General features: G+C 45.5%; 1 long non-coding RNA gene across 1 annotated transcript; it reads left to right on the forward strand.

Annotated features, from left to right (window-relative positions):
• The first annotated feature begins 6,027 nt into the window (after positions 1 to 6,027).
• On the forward strand, positions 6,028 to 13,594 carry LOC310713647. The gene is made up of 3 exons (XR_014529381.1): positions 6,028 to 6,128; positions 7,090 to 7,385; positions 10,043 to 13,594. It is a non-coding gene; the product is annotated as an uncharacterized lncRNA (long non-coding RNA).

Here is a 13,594-nt window from a genome sequence, read left to right on the forward strand (position 1 = left end):
ATATCATCAGATACTTTCGGAAAAGCAGGTGGGAGGCCTCACGGATTTTGTAAAAGCAGCTAGTCATTGTTCTGCTTATTTTTTTGTTAAGGCGGTATCTTATTGTCCTTAAATGATGTGTCTTCACAGCATCTAGTCTGCTGTGAAGAGGGAACCTGGGGCCTAGGGGCCAAATGCAACTCTCCAAGTCTCTCCAACTATTGGGTCTCTCTCTGGGCAACACCCCCTCTCCTAGCCATCCTCCTCAATGACTTTTTTTCAGCTGGAATGTTTCATTGGAATATGATAGTGCTTGCTTGGAGGGGGGTACATGTGCTTGTAGAAACCCCTGGCTGTTGCAGGTTGCATACTATTGACATCCACTAACTAGCAGCAACATGCATCTTGGTAGCAGAAAAGAAAGGAAGGTAATTGGGACAACCCAAAAGCTGCCATTCCCTGTCATCTAAACACCAGTTAGGAAATGCCTGTACAAATGTGTGTCGATAGGGTTGGCCCAAAACACTTCGCTGCCTGAGTTAAAGGATGAGATGGTGTCTTCCACCAGAGGGCAGCAGGCTACCCGAAAAGCTGTGCAGACACAGCTCTGCTCTCAAACACCTTAATGCCACTACCAGTTCTGCAGGTTCTGCTGCCTGAGGCAGCCACCTCCCTTTGCTTAAAGGTAGGACCGGTCCTGGTGCCCATGGAAGCCCAGGCCATTCTAGTCTGGCAAGCTTCTGTCGGAGATACATACTGTTCAGTTCTGCTGCCATTTTATTGTGGCTGTATTGTCGTTTTAATGGGTTTTGATGTCCCTCCTGTTGTTTTTACTGTTAGCCTTGTTAGCAGCCTTGGAAGGAAAGAAGTTACAGTGCAATCCTATCCCTGTCTTGTCAGAAATAAGCCTCACTGAGTTCGGTGGTACTGACTCCCAGGTAAGCGTATATTGGATTGCAGCCTTAATAATATAAACAAACACCCAGTGGATGTTTACTTCCACAGTTGCAAAGGCTTCTTCCCTGCAGATGTTTGTGCTCTGTGCATGTCTGTCAGCTATGGGGCCAGATGGCATGTCCTGTGACAGAATGCATGAACCATTATTTTGAATAAGGCAATGGTTTGGTGTGTGAGCCCCAGACAACAATGGGCTTTTGAGTTAAGAACCACCACCTTGAATTCAATTCCATTTCATTTTTTCATTTGTATACCACCTTTCTACATTGCTGTACCCAAGGCAGCTTACAAACCATAGAAACAACAAAATATACAACCAAGGTCATGCATTCCTATAACAACCCAATCCAATGCTAACAAGTCATCGTGGAAAATGCGGCTACGAGAATAAACAGCTTCAATCATAATATTCAATATTTTAGTATAATGCTACATGATAAAACTCTTAAAATAAGCAAACGATAAATTAACAAACAAAAAAATCACTCCAAACCAGTAAATTGTTAGTAGATTCTAATGAATGAAATTAAAAGCAAAGTGACAATACATACAACACAACATACCATGTAAAGAAAGATCAGTGGAGCAGCAAAGGCACACAGATTGTAAAATTACAAAATGTACACACATAGCTGGTCGCCTGGTCCCTGAAGCCAAGTGTTAGCAAGTACAGCACACATGGGGGGGGCAGTGACCTACCATAACTTGATGGGCTCCCTCTCCCATCAGCCCCAGTCACAATGGCCAATAGTCAGGGATGGCAGGAGTTTTGGTCCAGTGGCATCTGGAGTGCCCCAGGTTCACCATCTCTGTAGTACAGCTTCCCTGGAACAAATTGAGTTTGCCTCCAGCCACCTGCCATGCAGCAGGAACAGGCAATGGCATTCCAACTATTTGACACTTCTGTCACACATATCATGAATTTATAGCATGGGAAGTTAGAAAAGTGTGTGTCAATGGGGCAATCTCTCTCCTTCAGAAACGGTGCCACCTACATAGCAGGTGAAGTTGATAGAGGGATGTACAACCTTTGCTACTGAAATATACTCGGAGTCGAGAGTGGATTTCATGCTTTTTATTCAGCTCATAGTGGTGAGGAGGAATGGAAGTTCCCCCAGAATGTCTGCTTTATATACATTATTTACACAATGGCCCCCACGTGATTGGCTAATTCCGGGATTCACCTGTAGGCCAATCAGGTTGTAGATTTACTTCCACCTGGAGCTGGATTTGGTGGCTCCTGTGGACCAATTAGACTGCTGCATTCTGAATCCTATTGTTCTAGGACCAATCAGACTACTGCCTTTTGGATCCTATTCAACTCAGTACATAATCAACTACCAACAAAGCCTGTTGATCAAAAAGCAGGATGGAATTCACACTCTCTCCTAGGCTCCTCACTTCCTGGGATGAATGCCGTCATCTATCACAGGAATGACTAGCTCATCCAGGCCATTGGGATTCCCTACTGGCACCACTTATATCTTGTCTTTCTTCCTTCCTTCCTTCCTTCCTTCCTTCCTTCCTTCCTTCCTTCCTTCCTTCCTTCCTTCCTTCCCCAAAGGAGCTTAGGATGTATGGCTTTTTCCCCCTTCCTCACTACAACTCTGGGAGGTATGCTAGGCTGAAAGAGCTTGGCTATTGTAAAGTTTCCCAGGGATTTGAATTTGAGTCTCCCCACAGGGATGCAGGTGGCGCTGTGGGTTAAACCACAGAGCCTAGGACTTGCCGATCAGAAGGTCGGCGGTTCAAATCCCCGTGACGGGGTGAGCTTCTGTTGCTCGGTCCCTGCTCCTGCCAACCTAGCAGTTCGAAAGCATGTCAAAGTGCAAGTAAATAAATAGGTACCGCTCCGGTGGGAAGGCAAATGGTGTTTCCGTGCGCTGCTCTGGTTCGCCAGAAGCGGCTTAGAAGAAGAAGAAGAGTTTGGATTTGATATCCCGCCTTTCACTCCCTTTAAGGAGTCTCAAAGCAGCTAACATTCTCCTTTCCCTTTCTCCCCCACAACAAACACTCTGTGAGGTGAGTGGGGCTGAGAGACTTCAAAGAAGTGTGACTGGCCCAAGGTCACCCAGCAGCTGCATGTGGAGGAGCGGAGACACGAACCCGGTTCCCCAGATTACGAGACTACCGCTCTTAACCACTACACCACACTGGCTTAGTCATGCTGGCCACATGACCCGGAAGCTGAACGCTGGCTCCCTCGGCCAATAGAGCGACATGAGCGCCACAACCCCAGAGTCGTCCGTGACTGGACCTAATGGTCAGGGGTCCCTTTACCTTTACCTTTAGCCCTTGTCCAGCACTCTGACGACTACACCACACTGTCTCTTTAGCACCAGACTGTCTTTAAGGTAAAACATAGCTTGTTGTGTTGTTGCTGGAGAAACTCCAGTTTCTGACTTTAGCAACTCAGGTTTTGCCTGATGTTCCTGAGCATCATTGAGCTGAGAGAAATCTATGCCATTCCACAAACCTATTGTTATTTTGCTTCATTGTTTCCTCTTTTTAGAGGTTTAGTTGCCCCTTTTGTCTTCCCTTTAATATACATTAATCTGAGTATCTTGAAATGTAACAGCATCAATGAAAACACAAATAAAATATTCCCGGAATTTATTCCTTCATCACTTTCCCTGACTAGCCTGAGTTCAGGATTCTGGGTTGCCTTGGCAACAGCTGATGACATCAAACACTGTACAATATGGACAGGAAAGGAGAAATCACAAACAGAGATGGAAAATTACTAGCTAGCAACTTTTAAAGGGTTTACAGAGAGGCCGGAAAAGAGCAGATAAACAACTCCAGAACCAGCCAATGTTTAAGAGATCCAGAATTTCACCAAAACACATGCAGGAAAGAGACAACTGAGCTGCAAAATTTTAGTTTGTCATCCAATTCCTTTATCTTTTTTTCTGTTTCTTAGTCGTGCACTACGTGCTGTGTTTTCCTTCAGCACTTGCTGAGACATCCTGTGGGTTTGCAGAGGTAGGATCAACGTTCAATGGCTGCAATAACAAGCAGTGGCTTGCATTGTTCAAAGAGCTCATTGCAGCCTCTGTGGCACGGGTATTCCGCTAAAGGTTCCTGCAACCATGCAGTGGTGTAGCGTGGGTTGTCAGCACCCGGGGCAAGGCAAGTAATTTGTGCCCCCTAACCCGTAGATTTGCGCCCCCTAACCCATGGATTTGCGCCCCCTAACCCTAACCCCCAGATGTTGCGGCCGGTGCAGCCGGGCCCCCCTGCACCCCCACGCTACGCCACTGCAACCATGAAAGTGCAACTAGGCAGCCCCAAGTCCCTTTAAGTGTGCGTTGTGGCAACTGGAGCCCTACCAGCTTTAGTCTTATTGGCTTCCCTTTGAAAAGAATTTGAGGATGGTGAGCTCAGACCAAGGGATGCACCTTATAGTTTAGATTACACAAATATGGAGTAGTAAGACTGTGCCTGGACTATGTCGCTTCATGCTGAATAGGGATGGACAAATCTGACAATCTGGGTTTCAGTTTCTCATTTTTTCCAGTCTTAAATTCAGTTCCCCACACCTCTGCAACAATCTTCACTTTTTATATACAGTGGTACCTCAGGTTACATACGCTTCAGGTTACATACGCTTCAGGTTATAGACTCCGCTAACCCAGAAATAGTACCTCAGGTTAAGAACTTTGCTTCAGGATGAGAACAGAAATTGTGCTCTGGCAGCGCGACAGCAGCAGGAGGCCCCATTAGCTAAAGTGGTGCTTCAGGTTAAGAACAGTTTCAGGTTAAGAATGGACCTCCAGAACAAATTAAGTACTTAACCCGAGGTACCACTGTATTAAAAAATGGTCCACCTGAAATTTCATCAGCATTTTAGGCTGCATTTCTCCTAAGTAGCACATTCTTGCAAAATGATTTTACCCATCATTATGCATTGTTCTATGTAATTTCCCCCAATATATCGTATTGCACCCATCCTTCAGCTGGAAAAGTGCACTGCAAAATGCAGAGAAGTTCAAATTTTGAAGGATAATTGGGTTTTGGTTTGTGCACAGTGTGAATGAGATAGTTTCACATCAAAATGCAAAGAAAAATCCCCCTGTCCCTAACACACACAAATAGTTCATCAGCAAAAGGGTTCTCTGGTATGTAGCCTATGGTATTTTGTTTGTTCTTAATATGGAAGAGCATCCAATCATTTGAATATACACCCAGCCAATGGTACACGCCAGGAACAATTTGGCAGTTTCTACAAGCTAAGTCTCAGTCTCTATTGTGTTATTTTTTTCAGACGTTGGCAGGTGTGGGCTAGGAAGGGCAAACACTCCAGACCATTGGCTTCTTCTGCTCCTTAAATTTATGGTTACAAATAAGGAAAAGGAGCCATCACTGCCTGTCTAATCCTTTATGGAACACGCACTGTTCAGTCCAAGTGTACATTGTCCCTAAGCCAAAAAATCTGGATGGCCAGTGGCCAGATTAGAAGAGAAAGTAATGCAATATTGTTAGATATTCTCAGGGCAGCCCAAGAATAACCCTGCGAAGAAAACCATGAGCCATTATCCTCCATTTATGCCAAAGGCAGCCACTGAGGATCTGGTCCTCTGAGCGTCATCGCCTTGGAATGCATTTTCATTAAGACCAGAGAACGAACAGTGTCAGCTGGTCTCTGTGGTGGTGATTAATTGCCAGCCAAGCTATGACAATGCCTGTGCCAAGGGCCTGTGAACTTTGGCTGGGCTTCTGACACAGCAGCAGTAAATATTATGGAGGTGACATGACTGTGCTCAAGTCAGGCAATGGCTCTGATTTCACAGCCATTATTTGCAAGGATGAAGTCATCCTCTGTCCTTAAGGTCGTTTCCCACCAAGGACAACCCAGAGGTGTTTTTTTACTGCTGTTTTAGACTGAGGTAACCAGGGCTTTTTTTTTCCCAGCCGGCACCATTCAGTTCTGGCACTATTCAGGGGGATTCCAGCACCTCTCAGGTGGGTGCCATTGCCATTCTAAGAGAATGTTCACAGTGTGTTCAGGCACCTTTTTTTCTATAACAGTAGCACTGGAGGTAACCATGGTTAACCGATCGTGAGAGCACTGCAGGCACTGGTGGCAGGCTCGCAAAAGGTGGCGCCAGAACCAATGAGGTCTACAAGGGCAGCACTGAGACAGAGGAAGAAGAAGAAGATGGTAGTCAGTGCCACCCCCTAGACTGACTGTACATAAGGAGGCAGGGATATGGGTGCAGGTGCTGGTTGGAGTCTGACTGAGGTTGGTGGGATGGTCTTCCATTTGCCCGAGTGGACCAGCCCTCACTGACTGCATTTCTAGTTCTTCACTCTTGGTTCCCCTCTCTTTCATTTTCATTGCTAACCATGGTTAGTGTTACTTATGTATCTTAGTAAGGTAAAGGGACCCCTGACCATTAGGTCTAGTCGTGACCGACTCTGGGGTTGCGGCGCTCATCTTGCTTTATTGGCCGAGGGAGCCGGCTTACAGCTTCTGGGTCATATGGCCAGCATGACTAAGCCTCTTCTGGAGAACCAGAGCAGTGCACGGAAATGCTGTTTACCTTCCCGTCAGAGTGGTACCTATTTATCTACAGTGGTGCCTCGCAAGACAAAAAGAATCCGTTCTGTGATTCTCTTCGTCTAGCGGTTTTTTCGTCTTGCGAAGAAAGCCCATTGACAGATTAGCGGATTAGCGCTATTAGCGGCTTTTAGCGTCTTATCAGCTTATCGGATCAGCTGATAAGTGGCTTAGCGGCTCAGAAAAAGGGGGGGGAGGAAAAAAACCCCGCAGGAACTCGCAAGACATTTTCATCTTGCGAAGCAAGCCCATAGGAGATTTGTTTTGCGAAGCACCTCCAAAACGGAAAACTCTTTCGTCTAGCGAGTTTTCCGTCTTGCGAGGCATTCGTCTTGCGGGGCACCACTGTACTTGCACTTTGACGTGCTTTCGAACTGCTAGGTTGGCAGGAGCAGGGACCGAGCAACGGGAGCTCACCCCGTCACGGGGATTCGAACAGCTGACCTTCTGTTCGGCAAGTCCTAGGCTCTGTGGTTTAACCCACAGTGCCACCCGCGCGTACCTTGGCCATCATCAAAGCCTAGGTGAGCGAGCCAAAATTGCAAGGTCAAGTTTATTTATTACGTTTATGCATCACCTTTTCCTCCAAGGAGAGCAAAGTGTGCACAGGTTCTCCAGTTCCCTGTTTTATCCTCACAACAACACTGCAAGTCAATGACTGGCTCAAGGTCACCCAGTGAGCTCCACAGCCGAGTGCATATTCAAACCCTGGTCTCCAAGGTCCTAGTCCGAAGCTCCAGCCCTTGCACCCCACGAACTCTCATGCTGACCTGGGGGAGGACAGCAGTTCTTCCACTTTTTACTTTTTCCTCACTGAGAGAAGGTGAGGTGTATGCTGGCTGGGACTGGTGGGCAGCTGTAGTCCAAAGGATCTGGACAGCAACAGGTTGGTAGGGGCTGATTTAGGTGTGTATGTGTATCTTAATGAACTGAACAGGGTGAAAGATTATGAGTCCAAGTGTGTGTGCATGGATATCGATTTAATAGTGTTTAGATTATTTTTTTAGTTACTATTTTGTTAACATTGTTTTGAAGATTATAAATGCCTTATTGATTTCCTAATCATATGACATGCTGTAATTGTGATATTTAGCTTATTTTTAATTGCTGGTTTCATAGGTTATAATTGTTTTACTGATGGTTTGTTACTTTGATACGATTTATGCTGTACTTGCTGCTGATCTATTATCTTATTGCTGTTTATTGTTTGTAAGCCACTTTGGGATTTGTTTGTATGGGAAGCAGCATAGAAATACAGTCAATCAGTCATTACCTTTTGACCTGCCCTGGTATGTCAACTGAGCTGATTTTTCACCATTACTGGTAATAGTTTTAGTGCTCTGCTAGTTTTAAATCTTGTTGGTTTCAGTGCAGTCTTTAATCACATTTGATGCTTGCATTAATTCAATGTAAACTCCCCTGGAAGGCAGCATATAAATTAAATTAAATAAATAGTAGCATGCAATGGGTATTTTTATTTATACAGCAGAATAAATCTGCCGTCATGACATATCCTCTCCGCACTAGTAAAGCAGTCTGAAGTGGCAACCTGTCATGATCCGTTTCCCTGCAAATAAAACACAGGCTTAACTGCCACATACTATTTTATAATTCCAATGAAATTCATCCATTTAAAAGGAAGCATTTAAAACTTGGCCTGCACAACATAAGATGTGTGGGCTGATGAGCAGACCTTTCCTTATTATTTGGGATCTCCTGGAGGGATTCAACTATAATTTGTGGTCCTTTCTTACATAAGGGGAAACAGCTAAGCCCCACTTCAGACTATCAAGCCTGATGGGTGGGTTTGTGGTGAAATGCCTGTGTCACTGCTTCCCCTGGATTCAGAGGTATGGGGTAGCCAAGTTGGTACCTATTTTTGCAGGCAGCAACCCATGTCATTCAACATGAAAATTCCTAGGTGAGTGTGTTTGTGTGCACTGGCTGCCTAACTCAACAAGGAAAGTTGATGGAGATGAGGAGGAGGATGGGGAGCAAGGAGAGAGATGAAGCTTCTTCTTATATGAAAAAGAATCCTGTGGTGTATGTGGGGGCCTGTGAAAAAATGGACACTTGATGATGGACGGTACAGGATTCCAGCAGAGAGCTTCACCCAGAAGTCCTTTTTTTGGGTTGTATTACATTGTACTGTCCAGCAGCAGTACATTAGGTGAAAAGTAAGCAAGGTGGAGTTAAGGAGATCTAATGTCAGCTCTGTGCCAGTTTCTTAGTCCCCTGTGCAGCCCCCTCTGTCACTGAAGCAGGACTATTGCAGCAGCTGCTGTCAAAAATCTAGCACAGAAGCTCATAATAGCAGCTCCATGGCCACACCTCCGAGGGGAGTCAAAAAATGCAGGCAGCAAGGTCCATAAACTACCCAGCTGCTCTGTGAAGATGTCATCACTTCTGGGGTGGGGGGAAGTCTCAGAGCTCTGTTTCCAAGATTCCTACTGATTCCACTTCACATTTCACATCATTCTGCTGCTGTCTGGATAACCCAGCTCAAGGGTTTCCAAACTTTGGTCCATGGACCAACAGTGGTCTTCAGGCTTCATTCAGGTTGCTTGCAGCATGACCACATGAAATATCCACATTGATTTTAATACATATTTCTATTGCTTTAATGATTTCTTGTATTGTATTACAGTTCGCATTAAATGGAGTGCAAAATTTATTATAATAGAAAACCATATGAGAAATAAAGAAAGCCATAAAAATACAATAAAAATCGTACAGCATCTAACACGGTGCATTGCAATTGCTGCAACATACAGAACAATCATTAAGCGGTTGTCAGGGGCCGGGGAGAGGAGGAGGAATGGTGGAGACCACCTCCCCATCCTGGCCCTCCCAGGGAGGAGGAAGAGGAAGACAGTATAGATTTACAACAGGAGGTTGAGGGAGGTCACAGCTCAGAGGCAGATGAGGGGGAAAGTTGGAAATAATAGGAGAGCCAGAGCAACACCTGGCTGACACGTTGTCATTAGAAAGCATTCCAGACCCACAATCTCCCAGAACCCGGCGAGCCTTAAAAGTAGGAGAGCAAAGAGCCCAAAGACAGAGAGCACTTAGCGGCACCCGTAGAGGAGGTGATGATGATGATGAATGAGGAAGTGGGGGTGGAGATTCACTCGGGATAACACCATTATCCAAGAGGCTGGGTTCTATAGCCTCTCTGTGTAACGTTTGAACTGAAAAAGGACAGTAAGAAACTTTTTCTTGTCTTTATACTTTCCTAGGCAACCAGCTGGGAGCCACTGACAGCATTCTGACAGTGATTCACCATATAGCGTTTACTGCACATGTAACTTGTTAAGATACAGTTGTACATTTATCCACTCCATGTTTACAGTATCTCCAGGCTTTGTCTTGCACATGGCACCTTAGTATGTTTGTTGTTTGAATGGTTACAAGTCTATCTCTATTCTAGCTATTATTCTAGTAAATTTGGTTTTATACTTATAAGCCAGTTTGTGGTGGTGTTGTTTTGTTGCATTATTATTACTGTCACCACATTTGATACGTTGTGCATATACTTTGCAGTGATTCACCAAGACCACCAGCAATTTTCAAGTTGTCCAAGGAGAGAAAAGTTTGGGAACCACTGACCTAGATCACCATCCTGGCAAATGCACCAAACTAGCTGTTTTCGACATTGCGTACTACATTTGGAAAGATTGTGGCAGATTCATTGCAAGCAGCAGTGGCACAGAGCATCCAGCCAAAGCAGTGATGCAAAGGGATGGGATGGGATGGGAGCGCATGTTCAAAGGTGCCTTTTCCAAATATTGATAATTCCATGAGCTCATATGCACACACACACACACACACACACACACACGTTATATAACTTAGGAAATAAATTTTAGTTGGGTCCGGTGTCACGAGCCAGCCTTTTCCCCTCTGAAAACATTTCTGTGTGGACAGTACATCTCCTGCTTTGGAAAGCAGCAATTCCACTTGTAAATCTTGCTTCTTGACAGACAGGGTTGGAAGGAATTTAAAGCAAAGATGCCTAAGTGGTTTCAGATGTAAGGGCACAGTATGTCTTCCTGTGGTATAAATGCCAAGATAGGGAGAGACTTTTTTAAAAAAATGGTTTTGGGTTACTGAGCAGATCAGTAGGTTGCTGCTATCTTGTGTTCACCAAACGTGTTTTTCCAGGCTGGCCTTAGGTCTCACATGCACTGTATTCAGCTTATTGCGCACTCTGATGTGGTGTGACCTTATCAGCCCTGAGGGCACCTGAACTCTCAATTATGGCCAACTCACCAAAGAATCTGAAATGAGCTCGACATCGTCCTGGCTGCATGAGTAATGTATTTATTTAGCCATGGGAGAGAAATCCATCTATGTCAGCTCTGAAGTCAGTCCCTCTTTTCAGTTCCAGCCATTTATAATAGGAACATGCAGAGCTGCCTCATACCCAGGCTGACCATCTAGCTCAGCATGGAGAACCTCAGACCCAGAGATCAAATGTAGGACATTATCCAGGCTATTCACACTCACCAGCAACACCTCTCAATGTGAGCCAAGCTGCACTTGGCTGGAATGTGTCCTTGAACCCTAATAATATTTCAAGCTTGCTTAGATGTAGGGTGGAAGGGGTGAGTAGAAACTAGCCTACCATAGAAACGACTACCTCCCTCCCTACAGACCTTATTGGGTGTTAACATATCATGAGGAGGGTGCCTTCTCAGTAGTTCCTCTGCTTGGGGGGGGGATGGCTCAGAAGAGCCCCCCTCCCCGAGTTGTGGAACTCCCTCGCCTCAGATGTGCATCTGCCACGGCTTCCAATGAATACTGAAGAAACACCTTACCCTGGCTTTTGAGGTATCTATTTTTGGGACCCACCTTGTTTTATTGCAAGTTGCTTGAAAAGCTGTTTTTAATCTTGTTTCTTGATGTTGTAAACCGCCCTGGACCTTGGTAAGTTGTTGTTGTTGTTGATGATGATGATGATACTTCGTCACTCTACCCACTTTAGCCTCTGGCATGTGGCTCCTTGGAAGGTTGTCCTTGGTCTACACCAGGGTTTCCTAAACATGGGTCTCCAGCATTTAGGGATGGTGACTCCCATCATCCCTAGCTAGCAGGAAAAGTGGTTAGGGATGATGGGAATTGTAGTCCATAAATAGCTGGTCCACACTTTCTAGTGAATCAGCAGTTCAGGCATTTCAGACCTATCTGACGACTGAACTTTCTGCATGCAAGGTACATAATCCACCATTGACCCTTGGGCCTTCCCCATAGAGCAGAGATTATTTGATCCCAAGTTCCTGTGTCTTGGACTGCATCTCATTCATACAAGCCGTGCACATTGTAAAGCAAAGAACTGTGAGAGGTTATGTATAGTCATAGATTTCCCCCCCCCCCCACAAGTTTCTCACTGTTCTTTCAATTTGTTCTAAGTCATCCACCAGGGGATATGTGATCCTCCCTTGTGTAGGTATTCTTTTACAACCCCATTCCAATGGTGCTTACACCTCTCTAAGTTTAAGTGTGAATAGGATTGCAGCCATAGTTATTTTCTTGAGCAAGACATAGGGTTGGATTCAACTGACCTGGTGCACTAGCAGAAGCTAGTGCAAGGACTCCCATCAGCACAACAGGTCTCCCCTCTCTCTTTCCCTCTGTGCCTCCCCCAAATCTGCTCTGGAGGGTTGGGAGACCCCTGAAACAGCACACAGGGAGGGAGGGGCAGGAGAGGATAATGTGGACTAGATGGGCCATTGGCCTGATCCAGCAGGCCCTCCTTATGTTCTTAACTTAGATTTGAATGAATGAAGGAGAGATTTGCCCTGGCAGCTGTCTTTCTGCAAGCTCATGAGATTCCATCTGGTTTATTTAATGAAATACTTTCACCTAGTTCGTTACTTGCAACTGTTTGAGAATTTCAGTTGGGAAGATTTGCATGTGTTCTGAATCCTGTGGCATACCAAGTTCTCACACTTAAAAAAACAACAAAAAAACCTATCCGTCCTGATAAGATTTCTGCCCTGCTCTGATTACAGTCTGGAACAAGGTTTAACTTCTACATGATCAGTGTTTGCTTTTTTGCTCAGCCATCATGATCCACAGTAGCCAATGCAGTCCAGGACTCGTGCATTTATGGGCATAAAATATTTCCCTGTGCATCTAAAAGAAAGCCACCCTCTTTCTGACTGGTTTCTCTCTGCTCAAATCACCTCAGTCCCAGTTAATGCAGCTGACTGCTGAGTAGATAATTCTGTGCTGTACTTCCACCAGTCTGAGTGGATCACAGACTTACATCCCTCCTCATGGCTTAGGGCAAAGCTGGCGCAACGTTCAGGTTCTCAGGTTCAGGGAAGGTCCATAACTCAGTGATAAGAGTGTCTGCTTTGCACACAGAAGATACCAAGTTCAATCACTGACATCTCCAGCTGGAGCTTATGGAAACCATGAAGACCTGTTGTCAACAAGTGTAGACAACACCCGTGGTCCATTCCAATTCTACAATTCTATGATTGTAGTGGTCTGAGTCTTAGACTGCACTGGTGTCAGGGACTGGACTCAAGAGGGCAAGATGGAGGAGGAGGAATGGTGGAGATCACACACACACACACACACACACACACACACACACACACCCCTTCTCCTGGTGCTGCAAGAGAAGAGGGAGGCAGCCTTGATTTACAGCAGGGCTTTGAAGTGTTGGAGGAAAGTCAAAGCTCAGAGATAGAGGACTGTGTTAGAAGAACGGAGGGTGGGGGGGCTGCGGCAGGGCAGCCAGATGACACATTGTCACTAGAAAGTATTTCTGATCCCCCTTCGCCCAGAACTCAACTTTCGTTAAGAGCACAGGAACAATGGAATCAGAAACATTTGACCACGGGGGCGGGGGGGGGGACCATAAGGGAAGATGCTGCTGCTGGGAAGGAGGGAGGAGGAGCCCAGTTTGGAGCAACGCCACTGTTAAGCCTTGTGTTCTTTTGTCTCTCACTATTAGAACCGAATAAAACTCATTAAAAAGAACTCAACCTTGTTTTCTCTGCTCTTGCTGCAACTGGGGGAGGAATAGCTTTCCCGAAGCCTTGACAGAGCCTTGACAATTGGCTGCATTGGCTGGCCCTG

The sequence above is a fragment of the Podarcis liolepis genome (assembly GCF_965112155.1).
Source record: "Podarcis liolepis genome assembly, chromosome: 8".
Classification (NCBI taxonomy): domain Eukaryota; kingdom Metazoa; phylum Chordata; class Lepidosauria; order Squamata; family Lacertidae; genus Podarcis; species Podarcis liolepis.